Raw genomic sequence first — 14,415 nt, forward strand, 5'->3', positions numbered from 1 at the left:
CTTCATCTAAAGTGGCGACACAAAACACGACTCCATCTCTTGACACAAAACTTGTGTATCTGAAAAGACTTTAAAATGTCAAGGTATCCCTTTAATCGCAGCCTTTTTCTTCGTCTCGGTTTATTTCGGATTTGCACACCTACTGTAACCACGTGCTTCATTTGTTTTTCCATATTTATATTTGCCATGTTTTATTTTTTTCCTTCTGCCAACGTTATTTTATTTTATTAGTAGTGGAATCAACTCCGACACCGAAAATAACTGGTGCTGTTTATTCTTAGTTGTGTAGCCATATTGTTGTTTTTTTTAATTGATAAAGCTGCAAATTCTTTTCATCTCAGCAAGTCATTGGGTCTTGACTTCTAAAGTTCTAACGTTTCTCACAGCACATGTGTTTGTCCAGAGAGAGGGTTCTAAGAAAATATGTTAAAGAACGAAATTAAAAGATAACATGACTTGTTATGAAAATATTTTTTTTTTTTTTTTTTTTTGACCCTTGGCTTTGCGTGACACGGATATGAATTGTTTGTGAATGAATGCATGAGTAGAGAAATGTATACTCGGTAGATATATCTGGGCAGATGCACCAAAGCACTCCAGACGCCAGAAATCAGCAGACCTCCATAACCTCTCTGTAACGTCTGGCATCACGTTGGAGTCCGAGTTGTCGTGAGTATTTCAGGATATTATAAGTCATTATTTTACTACTCTAACAAAGAGGAAGGTGATGAGATGCTTATTGTTATTTACGTCTTGAAAACAATCAATGCAGCAGATTTAATATATCTCACAACATGTCTGATAATCTTACGACCGGATAAATGTATATTCTGCGTCTCGCTCTTAGGGTTGGGCATCGTTTAGATTTTTAGAAATTCGGATTCTTCCTTTTGGATCTAACGTTGGTTAGCCTGGGAAAACCCTGATGAACTTCCGGCAAATTTGAGATTCGCTCTGCAAGTCAGTCTGGCCGAGAGCCCATTCAAGCCCATTTCCAATTTTTCCAAAATCAAGGCACCAATCGCAACCGTTGAGGCGGGCTTTACACGATGATGATAGCAGCTTTTTGTTTACATTCAACGTGACTGCCACCGAAGCGCAGCGACCGGTGATTGGTTGAAGGACTATCCAATTGCGCCCAGAGGCATTTGAGCGGCGTCCGTTGTTGACGCCCCCTTTGGAAATGGGCTGTGAATGAACCCACTCGGTTACACCTGACAAGGGTCTGGGGTCAACCGGGCTAGATTCCGGTTCTTATCGATTCCGTTTCTTCGAGGGGTGGAGTTGAAACGGCGCTACGTGCTTATTTCACAGATAAGAGGAATTTACATATTACCGCGCTTTTTCAACATAAAATAAAGCCCCACTTTAGAGCGCCGCTTACTGTGCTCCGTGGCTGCAACACAACAAGCGGCAGGAAGTACGGCGGCCGCTACGGAAACCAAAACCTGCGTACACGTGTTAAATTTGGGAACCGACGATCTGCTTCGAAAACCCAAATGTTCCAAACGATTCCATTGGAGTTGTAATTTTTGTACCGGTTCCGATGCCCAATCCTCGTCGCTCTGCTTCGTCCTGTCTGTAAACTGTTCTTTATTTATCACGGCGAGATGTCTCTGAGCGTGCTCGGTCTGTTGTGCAGTAAAAGGCCTCCGTACGCTTCAAAGGAAAGAGTTTGTATGACTGCGGCTGAAGGCAAAAGTGTCGGTAGCTCCTCTGAGCGCCCGCGCTCGGCGGTAGGGCGAAAAGTGGCCACGTGGCGGTAAAAACGCTGTTAAGTAACGTACCACCAGCAAAGAATGACGGCACATTTGTTACTTTTTTAGAACTGCGTGCATTTATGTGTCTTAACGTCAAAATGGGAAAGACGGCGCACACTTTCAGACATTAGTAAAAGTTCTTTTAAGTTTTGGAAGAGTCATGGGATAATTTTTTTTGTGTGTTTTAATGAAATTAAATGTTAAAGTAATCTTCCGTGAATAGCCTTACCCCCGTATTGTTTTCTGCAGCCGTTGACGTAAAGTAGCTCTATTATGCGTCGATGCGTGCCATTTTGTTGACGATCCCTTAAGTTTCTTCTTTTTCTCCCCATGTTCCGTCTCTCTCTTCCTCTTGACCGTGTTTGCAGTTGCAAGTGTTTTGTCAAAAGTTCAACAGACATCTCTTTTATAAACGGAGGTTTATGGGGAAAATGTTTTGGTTTTTTTTCTCCCATTGCAGTACCTCGAGTTAACCCGGGTCTACCGGACTCTCGTACATTTCATTTGTACGTTAATGGTGCGTTCTTTTTGTCCACTGAAGTCGATCTACGAGTTGTTTTCCGGAGTTACGAACCGGAAGTTGCAAAAAGAGCCCCCCCGAGGTCGTGTATATATATACGACTCGTCAAGTCGTCTGAACTCAGAGGACCCAGAGTTCACTTTCAAAGATGGCTACGTCGTGCATCACACGTAGTAAACATTGTGGTTTTCTACAATTTTAAGCACTTTTGTCTTTGTTGTAACCAAATGAAGAAGTGGTACACATAGCACTGTATACTGCTACCTATAGGCATGTCTCTACAGCCTTATTAGGAGTTAAATACTGCCTGATTTAGTTATTTAGTAGCTTGTGCAGCTGAAATTGGCAAATTGGTGAAAACAACGGCTTTAAGCCGAGTCTTGAGCAGAAAGCAGAGCAGTAGCCTAATGTTAATCAAAACGTCATTTTCATGTATCAAACTGAAATATATTTCTGTAATATGTCAATAACTGGGTGAATAGAATCCTAAATGTTACTAAAAATGTTACAAAAATCCATCTTTTCTCCGACTCGTAGTATCGTGTGACAAAAAGAACGCGACAACCTCGCGGTTATTCGTTTTCCGACACGGATGTGACGTCACACTCAAGCTACTAGTCGCGATTACAAGACAAAAAGAACGCACCATAAGTCGGACTCGGTGGAGAGTGAAACAGGAGCAGAGGGACAGACGCAGAGCTGGAGCCGAGCCAAAGTAGCGCACTTTTGAATTCATTAACTTTATCGGTTATCGGGCAAATGCAACACAGATACTGATAATCTGCAAACTGCCAAAACACGGCCCGATAATCTGCCAGGGTCAATAATTGTGTAACCCTAGTATATTGCTCCAGTTGATATTGCGATGACGTTAAAATGCTACACTGTGCAGCGTTAACGCCTTTGCCTTCAGTCGACACTTTATACAAACTAGTTCATTTCAAGTATAACTCTCTCAAACATGGGTGGGTGGGGGTGGGGCCCAGGGCCCAGTCCAACCACAGCTCCACTAGAACGGTTTATCTCCCAGTCTGACTCCTGAACATTGTATTGCCTTTTAGTTAGTTTTATTTTTTTTTTCCTGCATGTTCATTTTTTATGTTGATGACAAAGTGACAGCTCTTCTAGTTCAGAGTTAAACCGGTATGAGAGTCGAAATAGTTTTTGGTTATTTAAGCTTTAGTTTGTAAAGGTTTCTTTAGGTATATATACATTTCTTTTTTTTCTTCCCTCCTTTCCACTGTTTGATAAAGTTAAAGATGTAAGTGTTTACATTTTGTTATGCATGTTCAAACAGATTTGTTATATCCGGTGTTTTGCACACTACTTCAGCATCGCTCTTGAAACGGCACTGCTCATCTATGGAAAGTACTTAAAAATGAAGTGCCTGATACTTAAAAATTGAGTTGATATTTGTAAGCAAATGAAAGTGTCATTTGCTCATTAAGCCTTCATGCCATTGACTTGAACAACGGCTCCTGTTGATCCGGTGTTTTAACACATGGGGGGGGGGGCAGCAGCAGGAGGACGCTGGCTCGGCTCCGCGGCGTCTGTCGGAGCAAACTGGACCTACAGGACTCCACACCCAGCGGCCATCGGCGCGCTCAGTGATGTGAGCAACGCTCATAAGAATAAATGATCAAATTAAAGGTGCAACATGTGACATTTTAACAGGAAGAGGACAGAAATCCATTCATTCTAACAGAAGAGTAACTCTGTGGCCCTTTGTCATGAAATGGAACGGTGGAATGTCCGAACGCTGGGTTTCCACAGGCAGCTGAAATAACGGCAGAGCAGAGCGATTCAGTTTGTACCCTCTGAGAACAGCGATAGGAGCGAAATCCGCCAACGGCGGCGAAAGTGCCCCGGATGCTAACCGCTCTCCCCAAGTCGACTCCCGAGTCAACTTCTGCAGAGCGGCAGCCAATGAAAGGGCAGAGTTGCAAACGTGCCTCCAACATATTCTCCCGTGTGTGTACACACACACTGGTTTTCCTACAGCTTACTTTATGATACATCTTTGTATGACCACAGGGATGTTAGCAGCTAGCTTGGCAAAAGGTTGTCCAGGCAGTTGGTACTCCTGGTATGTGTGTGTGTGTGTGTGTGTGTGTGTGGGTGGGTGTTTTAGTAGTAGCAATGACGACTATCTTGTTGCTAGCAATGTACCGTTATTCAAACTAAACGCAACTTAAGCGGCAAAGTGTGTGACTGGAGTAGAAAACTTACCAAATGGTTTGCGATAGGCCAGGCTCAGAGAAACGTATCAACACCAACAACTCATTGTCTGCAAAACGTGTACACTGTCGGCATCACGAGCAGAATATTCCAAGCGGAGTTCACCACAGCGTGATGCCGACGGTGTACGCGTTTTGCCGACAAGGAGTTGTTGGTGTTGATACGTGTCTGTCAGTCTGGCCTATCGCAAACCATTTGGTAAGTTTTCTACTCCAGTCACACACTTTGCCGCTTGAAAAATTTTGTTTAGCGTTTAGTTCAAATAACGTTACGTATTGCTGGCAACCAGCTAGTCGTCGTTGCTACAATGCTAGTCCACACGGAATTCTGGGATGGGAGAAAAAACATGCTCTGCTTTATTGCCATTTCTTTAAACCAATCACAATCGTCTTGGGCAGCGTTAAGCGCCGAGCAGAGCCCCGGTGCCGCTGCAAAATAGCCTCGGGAAGGAACTTGTTTTGGTGGAACATGTGTAATTTCAAAAGTAGTTTTAGTCGTGCAACAGAAAACTCAGATTGGACAGATAGTCTAGCTAGCTGTCTGGATTTACCCTGCAGAGATCTGAGGAGCAGTTAACCATAGTCCTCACAAATCCACTGGAGGTTAGAACGCCAACACAAAGGAAGGCGAAGGCAACGGGCATCCAACGAAATTTCCGTTGGCAACAGAGCAATCCCAGAAGTGGAACGTCATGGACATAGACTACTACAATGCTAACGTTACTAAAATGCTACTACTATTAAAACAAATGTGTATATAAAAACTCCCCAGGAATTCCAACTGCCAGGGCGACCTTCTGCTAAGCTAGCTGTTAACATCCCTGTAGTCATACGGAGACGTACAAAGTAAACTGTAGGAAAATCGTCATCTTTAAACTCGGAGTGAACTGTGGGGGGGTGGGGAACATCCGGGGCCCTTTCGCCGCCGTCCGCAAAAGATGCTCCTCCCGCTGTTCTCATATGGGATGAATTGAATCGCTCCGCTCTGCCGTTATTTCAGCTGCCTGTGGAAACCCAGCGTTAGGCTGCGACAAGCTTATTTTCATTATTGATGTATCTACAAATTATTTTCTCAATTTTAAAATCTTTTTTTATCGATTTGTTTAGTCTGTTCATCGTAATAAAATAGTGTCCAAAGTCCAAAAAAGATCCAGCAAATTTCCACATTAGAGAACCTGACACCAGCAGTTTTATTTCAATAGATTATTAAAATCGATTATTGAATCTGTCGGCCGGTCAAATTTAACGCATGAGGCAGCAGAATGGTGTATGCGAAATGTAGTCAGATTTTTTTGTTTTTATGTTTATTTGTATAGGGACAAGTATGTAGCATAGACCTATGCCACACACCACAGTGTTTATAGCCTAAGCTAATTTGCAATGCACATCCCTAATGGACCCTTTTTTCTTTAAAAATAATAACTCTGCAGTTGCAGGCAGTTTGTCCTCACAAAGATTCATGTAAGGGCCTCTTACAGTTACAATTTTGGGGAACAACCAGCAGTAAACGCGACCTATGGATGTTAAACATGCTGCATGTGACACCTTTTTTTTTTTTTTTTATAAACCGCTGGATGTTAAGTACCAATGAATGTCGGTCACATCTTCCTGTGATCTCATTTTGAATCCGTCGACACCATTTCTTCTCATGGTTGTTATTTTCTTACCTCCTCGAAAACAGAAGATGGAACTTTAAAAGCAGAAGTTTGGTCACAGGTTCTTTTTTTTTTCTTTCACAAACCGTGTTGAACTTTTAAAGAGAACCGCTGCTGTCTGGTCTAATCGCAGTCTCCCTACCTGCCGTTTTGACTTGGACCTTTTGAATGGCACCCTGGGGCACGTTCAACCTCAAAACCGTGTGCACCGTTTTGTTGCTACGGTTTCCTGGTTGAAAACGACCCGTTTCCTCGGAACGGTGTGAAACGGTGCGCAACTGCTTTTTGAGGTATGTTTTCTCTCGTTTGGTAGGTGGGTCTCTGGTTTATTGGTTGGCGTCACAGGTGATACCAAATCAGCAGTCTGTAAACCCGTGGTAATATAAAGCCACACAACCCGGTGTTAAACGCACCCGTTTCCGTTTAAAGGTACACTGTGTAGGAATTTCTCCCATCTAGCAGTGAAATTGTATTTTGCATTCAAACCAATAGTGCTCTCTAGCGCCTCGCCTTTTCAAATTCGTGTTGCGACTACGGTAGCCGTTATGTGCCAAGAAGCTATGACAACATGTCTTCCAATTTTCGCTTTTTTTGGCGACGAGGATTCCTTCTTCTGTGGCTCGGCATGAGCCGATCCTCCGTTATGAACTAAAGTGCAGGCTTTCAAATTAGGGCAGTGACAAGCTCCTCTCACTGATCTCCTTCTCCGTTTCAGATGGTTTCAGTCACGTGACGCTGGCTCTGAACGAGAACGCGTTGTGGATTAGCTAGACAGGTCGGCTAGTGCTCTATGTCCCTCTCAGCGATTAGAGTTTTTCAAAATGGTGGAACGACATGGAAGCCTCCTTGGACTTGCCCGTCCAATGTAAACACAGATAAGAAATTCTTTGCTTATGAGGATAAGTCAGATCACTGGCAGAGGTCATTTTACACCAATGAGGACATTTATGAATGAAGACATTGATTTTATTTAATAAAATACTTAAAATACTAAACAGTGTACCTTTAAAAAAAAAAAAAAAAAAAAAAAAAAAAAAAAAAAAAAAAAAAGTTGCGTTTTGTTGGGGCTGAGCGTGGCCTCTGTGTTCTTGCATGTGTGTGATTTTTGACGATTGCAGATGTGCAGCACAAACTCCAGTTCCATTTTTTTTTTTTCTATAAGTGTAAGTAAAACGGCTGGCAGTGTCAGGTACCATTCCATTTTAACACTGTATATTTATAATAAAAGTAATCTGTTAATTAAAAACCGGACTGGGTTTTTTGTTTTGTTTCTATCTTTCTGAAAACCGTTGGGTTCATATCTGCTCTTTTACTGTAATGGTTGAACCAAATGTAAGCTACTGTCATTTTCATAATGGCAGATTTAGATTTGGAGAATTTTAAGTTGAAATTGTGTTTAAAAAAAAAAAAAAAAAAAAAAAAAGTCATGAAGTTATGATAAAATGAGTCGTTTTTTTAAAGAGAAAGTTGCAATTTTAAAACTGAACACCTTATTTGACGACAATTTTAAAATAAGTTGTGCCTTTATTTTGTAGTTTAACTTGAATAAAGTAATTTATGGGAGAAGTCATATGACCATTTTTAAAGAAGCCGTAACATTGGAATGAAGTAAAGCGTATCCGAATAAATTTGTTATTTTGTAAGATTTGAGTTGTAATATGCTGTGAATAAAGCCGCCATGTCTTGAAAACCCCAGATCTTTTAAAAATGAACCAATTAACCATACATTAAAGGGTAACAACCGGGTTTTTTTTAACTTATTTTCCTATGTTTGTGTGTCTAAGTGACTGATGGGAACACTAATCTTTGACATTGGTCCAGTATTAAGCGAGATCTCTGCAGTCGGCAGTGGTGAAACAAGCTACAATGGAAGTTAACAGGGACATTGTCCAGCTTGTATTTACCTTCACAAAAGTGCTCGTTTTGCTGACAGGCTCAGATTAATATTCTAAGTGTCTGACAACATTATGGAAAGGATCTCTACAGGGGCTTAGCACAAAATTCTGGGCCCTGTCGAAAAGGCATTTTCTATGGGCGCCTCCCCCGCAACCACAGCTATTCATTCTAGCATTTTTTTTGGGCCCTCCTCACATGAGGGCCCAGGGTACTCTGTTCCCTTTTTCCCCCCCAAGTCCGACGCCCCTGGATTTCTAAGCAGGTCAACATTTCTGTTAAACAGTAAGATCCTTTTTTTTTTTTTTTTTTTTAACGTAAAAACATCCGCAAAATTACGTTCGCTAAACCCACCAGACTCCGTGTAAATAAACTATAATTTTAGCATCGTAAAACACACTTAATTCAAAGTTGACCGAAACAAAATAAAACTATGAAAAGCTGTTTTGGGTCATCTTCCCACTTTCCCAACCATCACAACTCTGTTCAACACATAGTTTACCGATTCCCATGTGAAAATATGTTGGCTCTATACACGCTAAAAGTGTTACTTTTCTAAATGGAGTCTGGTGGGTTTAGCGCTAGCGACTTCTGGAAGGCCTCAAAGAGGTTTTTAAAGGTCCATCTCTGAAGGGATCCTTGCCATAGTCAGACACTTGGAATATTAATCTGAGCCTGTCAGTGGCTAAAAAAAAAAATACTTTTAGTGGACCAAATTGACGATGAACATTTTCCCCATAGGGTTACATCGCGGCCCGGTCTGTGGCTGCTGGGCGGCTGCAGAGATCTCGCTTAATACTGGACCAATATCAAGACTGTTATTCCCATCAGTCACTTAGACACAAAAACACATAGGAAAATAGGGTCCAGGTTAAAAAGAACGGCAGTAACCCTTTAAATTGTGACCCAAATGATTTTATTTCATTATTTAGTTTCTGACAAGGCATCGATATTTAATTTGAGGTTTTATTTGATATCAACTGTGAAACTTTTGTATATAAATTAAAGATACCTTAAAATACCTAAAAACAAATAATAATAGTTGCCTCTGTGAACGTCCTGTGATTGTTCTGTGTGAACACTAGATGGAGACAGAGATCTGATAAAAAGAAGAAATGGGACTGCACAGATCTGAGTTTTCATTCTGGGGAATTTATCACAGCAGCAACCCGATTATTAGGATTAATACATTTTTATTTGAAAAGAAAAAAAGGCAATTTTAATTAGCAAAATAATGAGAATAAAGTATTTTTTTAAAGAACTTTTAATAATTTTAGTTTAATGCAAAAAGTAGTAATTTTCCAAAAATTCATGATTTTAGAAGTTGTAATTTAAAAAATACTTGAATGAAAAAAGTTGTAATTTTAAGAGAATTAAAGTTGTTTACAAATAAAGTAGTTATTTTAAAAGAAAAGAAAGTTGTCATCTTCTATCTCAGGTGTCACGTTTTCTTGAGAGTTGAGATAAAAGAAAAACCTGTTTCTAACATTTTATTTCCTTCTGATGGTAAATCCTACAGATTGAGTGCTGTCCCATTCATATGTTGAATTCTTTAATGTACTGAATAACTTTGACTGTTGCTCCCAGTGTGTTCCAAAAGGAAACGTCCAGATAACATTCACACCAAAGAGGAAATGAACACATTCCTCAGTCTGCTGCAGGAACCTTGTTACCTACACTTTGTGTGTGTCTGTGTGTGTGTGTGTATGTATATGTCTGTGTCTCTTTGTGTGTGTCTGTGTGTGTCTGTCTGTGTGTGTGTGTGTGTGTGTGTGTGTGTGTGTCTGTGTGTATGTCTGTGTGTGTATATGTCTGTTAGTCTGTGTGTCTGTCTCTGTGTGTGTATGTGTGTGTGTGTCTGTGTGTGTATATGTCTGTGTCTGTGTGTGTACGTGTGTTTGTGTGTGTGTGTGTGTGTGTGTGTGTGTGTGTATATATGTCTGTGTGTGTGTGTCTATGTGTGTGTGTATACAGTACAGGCCAAAAGTTTGGACACACCTTCTCATTCCATGTGTTTCTTTGCTTTTTTTGATAACTCTGCAAACCCTTGGTGTTCTCTCAATGAGCTTCATGAGGTAGTCACCTGAAATGGTTTTCACTTCACAGGTGTGCTTTGTCAGGGTTAATTAGTGGAATTTTTTCCCTTATTAATAAAAAGAGCAAAGGGTGGCTACTTTGAAGAATCTAAAATATAAGACATGTTTTCAGTTATTTCACACTTTTTTGTTAAGTACATAATTCCATATGTGTTCATTCATAGTTTTGATGCCTTCAGTGAGAATCTACAATGTAAATAGTCATGAAAATAAAAAGGAAACGCATTGAATGAGGTGTGTGCAAACTTTTGGCCTGTACTGTATGTCTCTGTGTGTGTGTGTGTGTCTGACTCTGTGTGTATATGTCTGTCTGTGTTTGTGTGTGTGTGTTTGTGTGTGTGTGACCGAAGCAATAACGCACCTTTCAACTACAAGCCAATTCAAAGTGCTTTACATAAGACAAAATAGTAACGGTACCACGTCAGGACAAAGCTAAATATCTAAAAACAGTCAAAAATATATAGCCTGACAGTTTATGTTTCTGGTCTAGTTTACTTTAGTCAGGTTCAGTATTTCATGTCATTAAGTATCTCTGTCTCTGTCCGGTTTCTGTTTTGTGGATTACAGTATCACCACGGGGCTCCGTCTCACTGGTTTGGAATGTGAGTTGTATTCCTCCTGTACAGCCTGACAGACTTTTAACCCTTTGAGACTCATAAATATTTCCTTTTGAAGCCTCTCCTCTTTGTCTTTGACAGTTGACCGGCTCAGACTGTAAATAAAATCTCCACATATCTAGACAGACATCTAATAGTTCAACGTATCGGAAGAAAATTATGATCGTGCAACAAGGCAGGCCTGAATAGTTCTTTCTGGGAATGGTTGTAAAGATTTACTAAGAATATGTTTACGGCATTTACTCTCCAACTGGGACGTTTTGGGACCGATTGGTGTTGATTGCTGTGGACGAATGCGTGTATACACGCTAAAAGTGTTACTTTTTAAAATGGAGTCTGGTGGGTTTAGCGCTAGCGACTTCAGAGCTGTTTCTGGAAGGCCTCAAAGAGGTTTTAAAGGTCTATCTCTGAAGGGATCCTTTCCATAATGTTGTCAGACACTTAGAATATTAATCTGAGCCTGTCCGTAGCAACAACAACAAAAAAAAGCACTTTTAGTGGACCAAATTGACGATGAACATTTTCCCCATAGGGTTACATTGCAGCCCGGTCTGTGGCTGCTGGGCGGCTGCAGAGATCTCGCTTAATCACTCACTTGGACTGCACTTAGACACAAACACATAGGACAATAGGGTTCTGATTGGACCGGTAAAGATTTGGCCGGAGAAAACCCAAGACTATACCGCAATCCCAGACGACGTACTGAAGGGAAATGAAAATTGAGCGGAAGTAGGTAGGAGGGCGGAGCCAAGCTACTAAACAAGTTCCTTCCCGAGACTATTTTGCAGAGTCACCGTTATTGTGTCCGGAGCTTAGTGCCGCCCAAAAGGATTGTAATTGGTATAAAGAAATGCAAACAACCCCCCCGACCCCCCATCCTAACCAACCAGCTATACACGACCTGACCCAAAATCCCCTTTAGATGTTTAACAACAGGAGTATTCATATTTGGGTCCCTATTTTAGCGAACTAAGCGCACGGTGTGAAGCGCCTGGCGAGGTGCGTTTAGGGCGTGTACAAATCCACTTTTGCTAGTTTAACGGCTGAAAAAAGGGTCCGTGCGCCGGGCGCATGGTTCAAAAGAGTTTTATTTATTGTCATCATTAATTCATAGGTGTGTTTTGGGCGTAACATGATCCGACGAAGTAGGTCAACGAATCGTGCAGACATTCTGAAGTATTCAAAGTGCTTCTCTTCGCCGTTGTTTACCTTTTTCTTCTTCTTCTAGTCCGTGGAAAGAGCAAAGTCGGTAGCCTTTCCTCATTAGCGCCACCTCTGTTCAGAAGAAGACTGCAACTAGTGTCGCGACCACCACGCGCGAGTATAAATAGCTACGGCGCTCCCATGATGGCACACTGGCGCGAGACAGGTTGGAAACGGCGAGTATACTGAACCTCTTTAAACTAGCAAAGACACTTGTGTCGGGCTTTGCGCTGCGCTGCGCTGCGCTGGGTGCAAGATAGAGCCCTTTGACCTTCTGTATCGAGCTTTTGTTTCCTTTCACTTGATCCCCGTTCCAACAAAATCCGACCAATGATGTGCGTGGATGAGCCTCTGCTGTTAAACCAGGCTTAACTCTGAGACCATCTCTGAGGACGTGAGTTTAGAGAGAGAGAGAGAGAGAGAGAATTTAAAATTCTGGAGCTTTTATTTTATCTGTCGTACATCCATTTATTGCTGCGAAGAAGTGAACCGAGCGACACACACGAGCATATAAAAGGGACTGTGATTGCTACAGGACAAAGGAAGACGTACAGACTGCAGATGGGAAATTGACTTCTTTTTCCTTTTGTTTGTTGTCCAGCTGTCTGCCCCTTTCTTAAGAGACATCCCAGAATAGAAGCTGATCAATAAAATCAGTCAATACCCCCTCTGCCACGGGGGGAGCAGAATGAATCTCTAAACCAAAGAGCGAGCAGTAACAGGCAGTCACGCTGAAGCAGCAGTCACACACGCACTGCACCCCTAAAATTATCTAGAGGTCTTAACTAACTTATCTGTCATTTGAATGTAGGTAGGTGAATTTAAACAATGTCTTGTTGTCACGCAAGGGCCCTGTTCATTTTGCACAGACATGTTAATTGCATTTTGTGTCTGTTAAGAGGCACAAAGGCACTCTAAAATCTGCCGTTTTAGCTCACGTAGCTGCAGCCACTCCGTGTTGCCTGCACCGATTCGGGTCGGGTTTTTTTCAATCGAAATTACACGCATAGTTATAGCGATCAAGATTAACGTAGAAATTGGCCAGAATTCTCCTTTAAGATGTAAATAAAATAAAATTAAAAGCAGCCACATCTTTTTTTCCATTGTTTTACAGTTAAGCTTCCAACGCACTGACCCTTGTGTTGTCCTCGAGTTTTTAAAGTTTTTTATATCAGAAATATGGGTTTATTTCAACCAAATTGCGCCAAAATAACATGGATGCATGAGAGGTACGTTATATGGATGCAACGTTCTTTGCAGGTAAAATGAATGATTACTATTAATTATATTCCATTGAATATGGTGTGTTCTATTCAATTATATAGCATTTGAAAAAAAATGTTAAAATGGTTTCAAAACAGTTTGGTGACTAAACTTTGACATATAACAGTCTGTGATCCACTCAACATCCTGTGGTCTTATTAGTCAAAGAAATTCATAATTTCTGCTTTTATTACCTAACATTTTTTATATAATGTCACAAATTAGGTTTATTGACAGTGACTAAAATAAGTGTTGAAAAACGTGACCCAAAAGGACAACAAGGAAACAATCCCTGCTGCAGGCTCCATCAGGATAACTTAGCCGCTAACTAGCATAGCATAACTGTCGCCAGTCAGGTTGCATTATGGGCATTGTTTTGAAAAAGGGTGAAGGATGTGTTGAGCTCTTAAGGCTACCGTACGTATTCTGTATTTTTATGTGGATCTCCATTAGCTTCTACAAAGTCTCTCCCCTCCTCAGGACCCACAGAAAGACAATAATACAACTATTTTTAAAAGAAAAACATGGCTGTGGCTCAGGTTGTGGAGCGGTCGCATGCCAATCAGAAGGTTGGTGGTTCGATCCCTGGCCCTGCAGTTCCATGTTCCACAGTGTATGAATATGTGTGAATGGTGAATGGTTCCTGTACTATATTAAAGCACTTTGAGTAGTCATTAAGACTAGAAAAGTGGCGCCATATAAATACAGTCCATTTACAAAAGTGAGTATTACAGCTGCTTCCAGGTATGAAATCCAAACAAAATAAATCATTCCATTTAAATGGAGTTCTTCCCTCTTCTTTCAAAAATCATTTATTTTTCATTTTCAGACTGACCTAATTCTGAAGGAGTTATGGCTGCTTCTTCGTGACCATTTGGCGGATTAAAAGTCCCTGATTTTCTAAGTGTTATTTATTCCTCCATGAAGCTGGCATATTGCAGAGTCGGTGTAATCTCCAGCGTTCAGCCCTGACAGCCTAATTTGCCCAGTCAGAGGCTCCATTAAGAGAAGGCAGTTTAGTGTCAGCTCACTCTGCAGCAGCTTCTTTAGAGGAGGAGATTTGCACTTTGAGAGTGGGCCTCATCCAGTATAGCTACAGCTACTTTATTCTTCATAGAAAACAGAGAAGAATCTCCACCGTCTCCTCATCTGACAGGAAGACGTCTGCGTG

This window comes from Perca flavescens, chromosome 13, assembly GCF_004354835.1.
Source record: "Perca flavescens isolate YP-PL-M2 chromosome 13, PFLA_1.0, whole genome shotgun sequence".
NCBI lineage: Eukaryota > Metazoa > Chordata > Actinopteri > Perciformes > Percidae > Perca > Perca flavescens.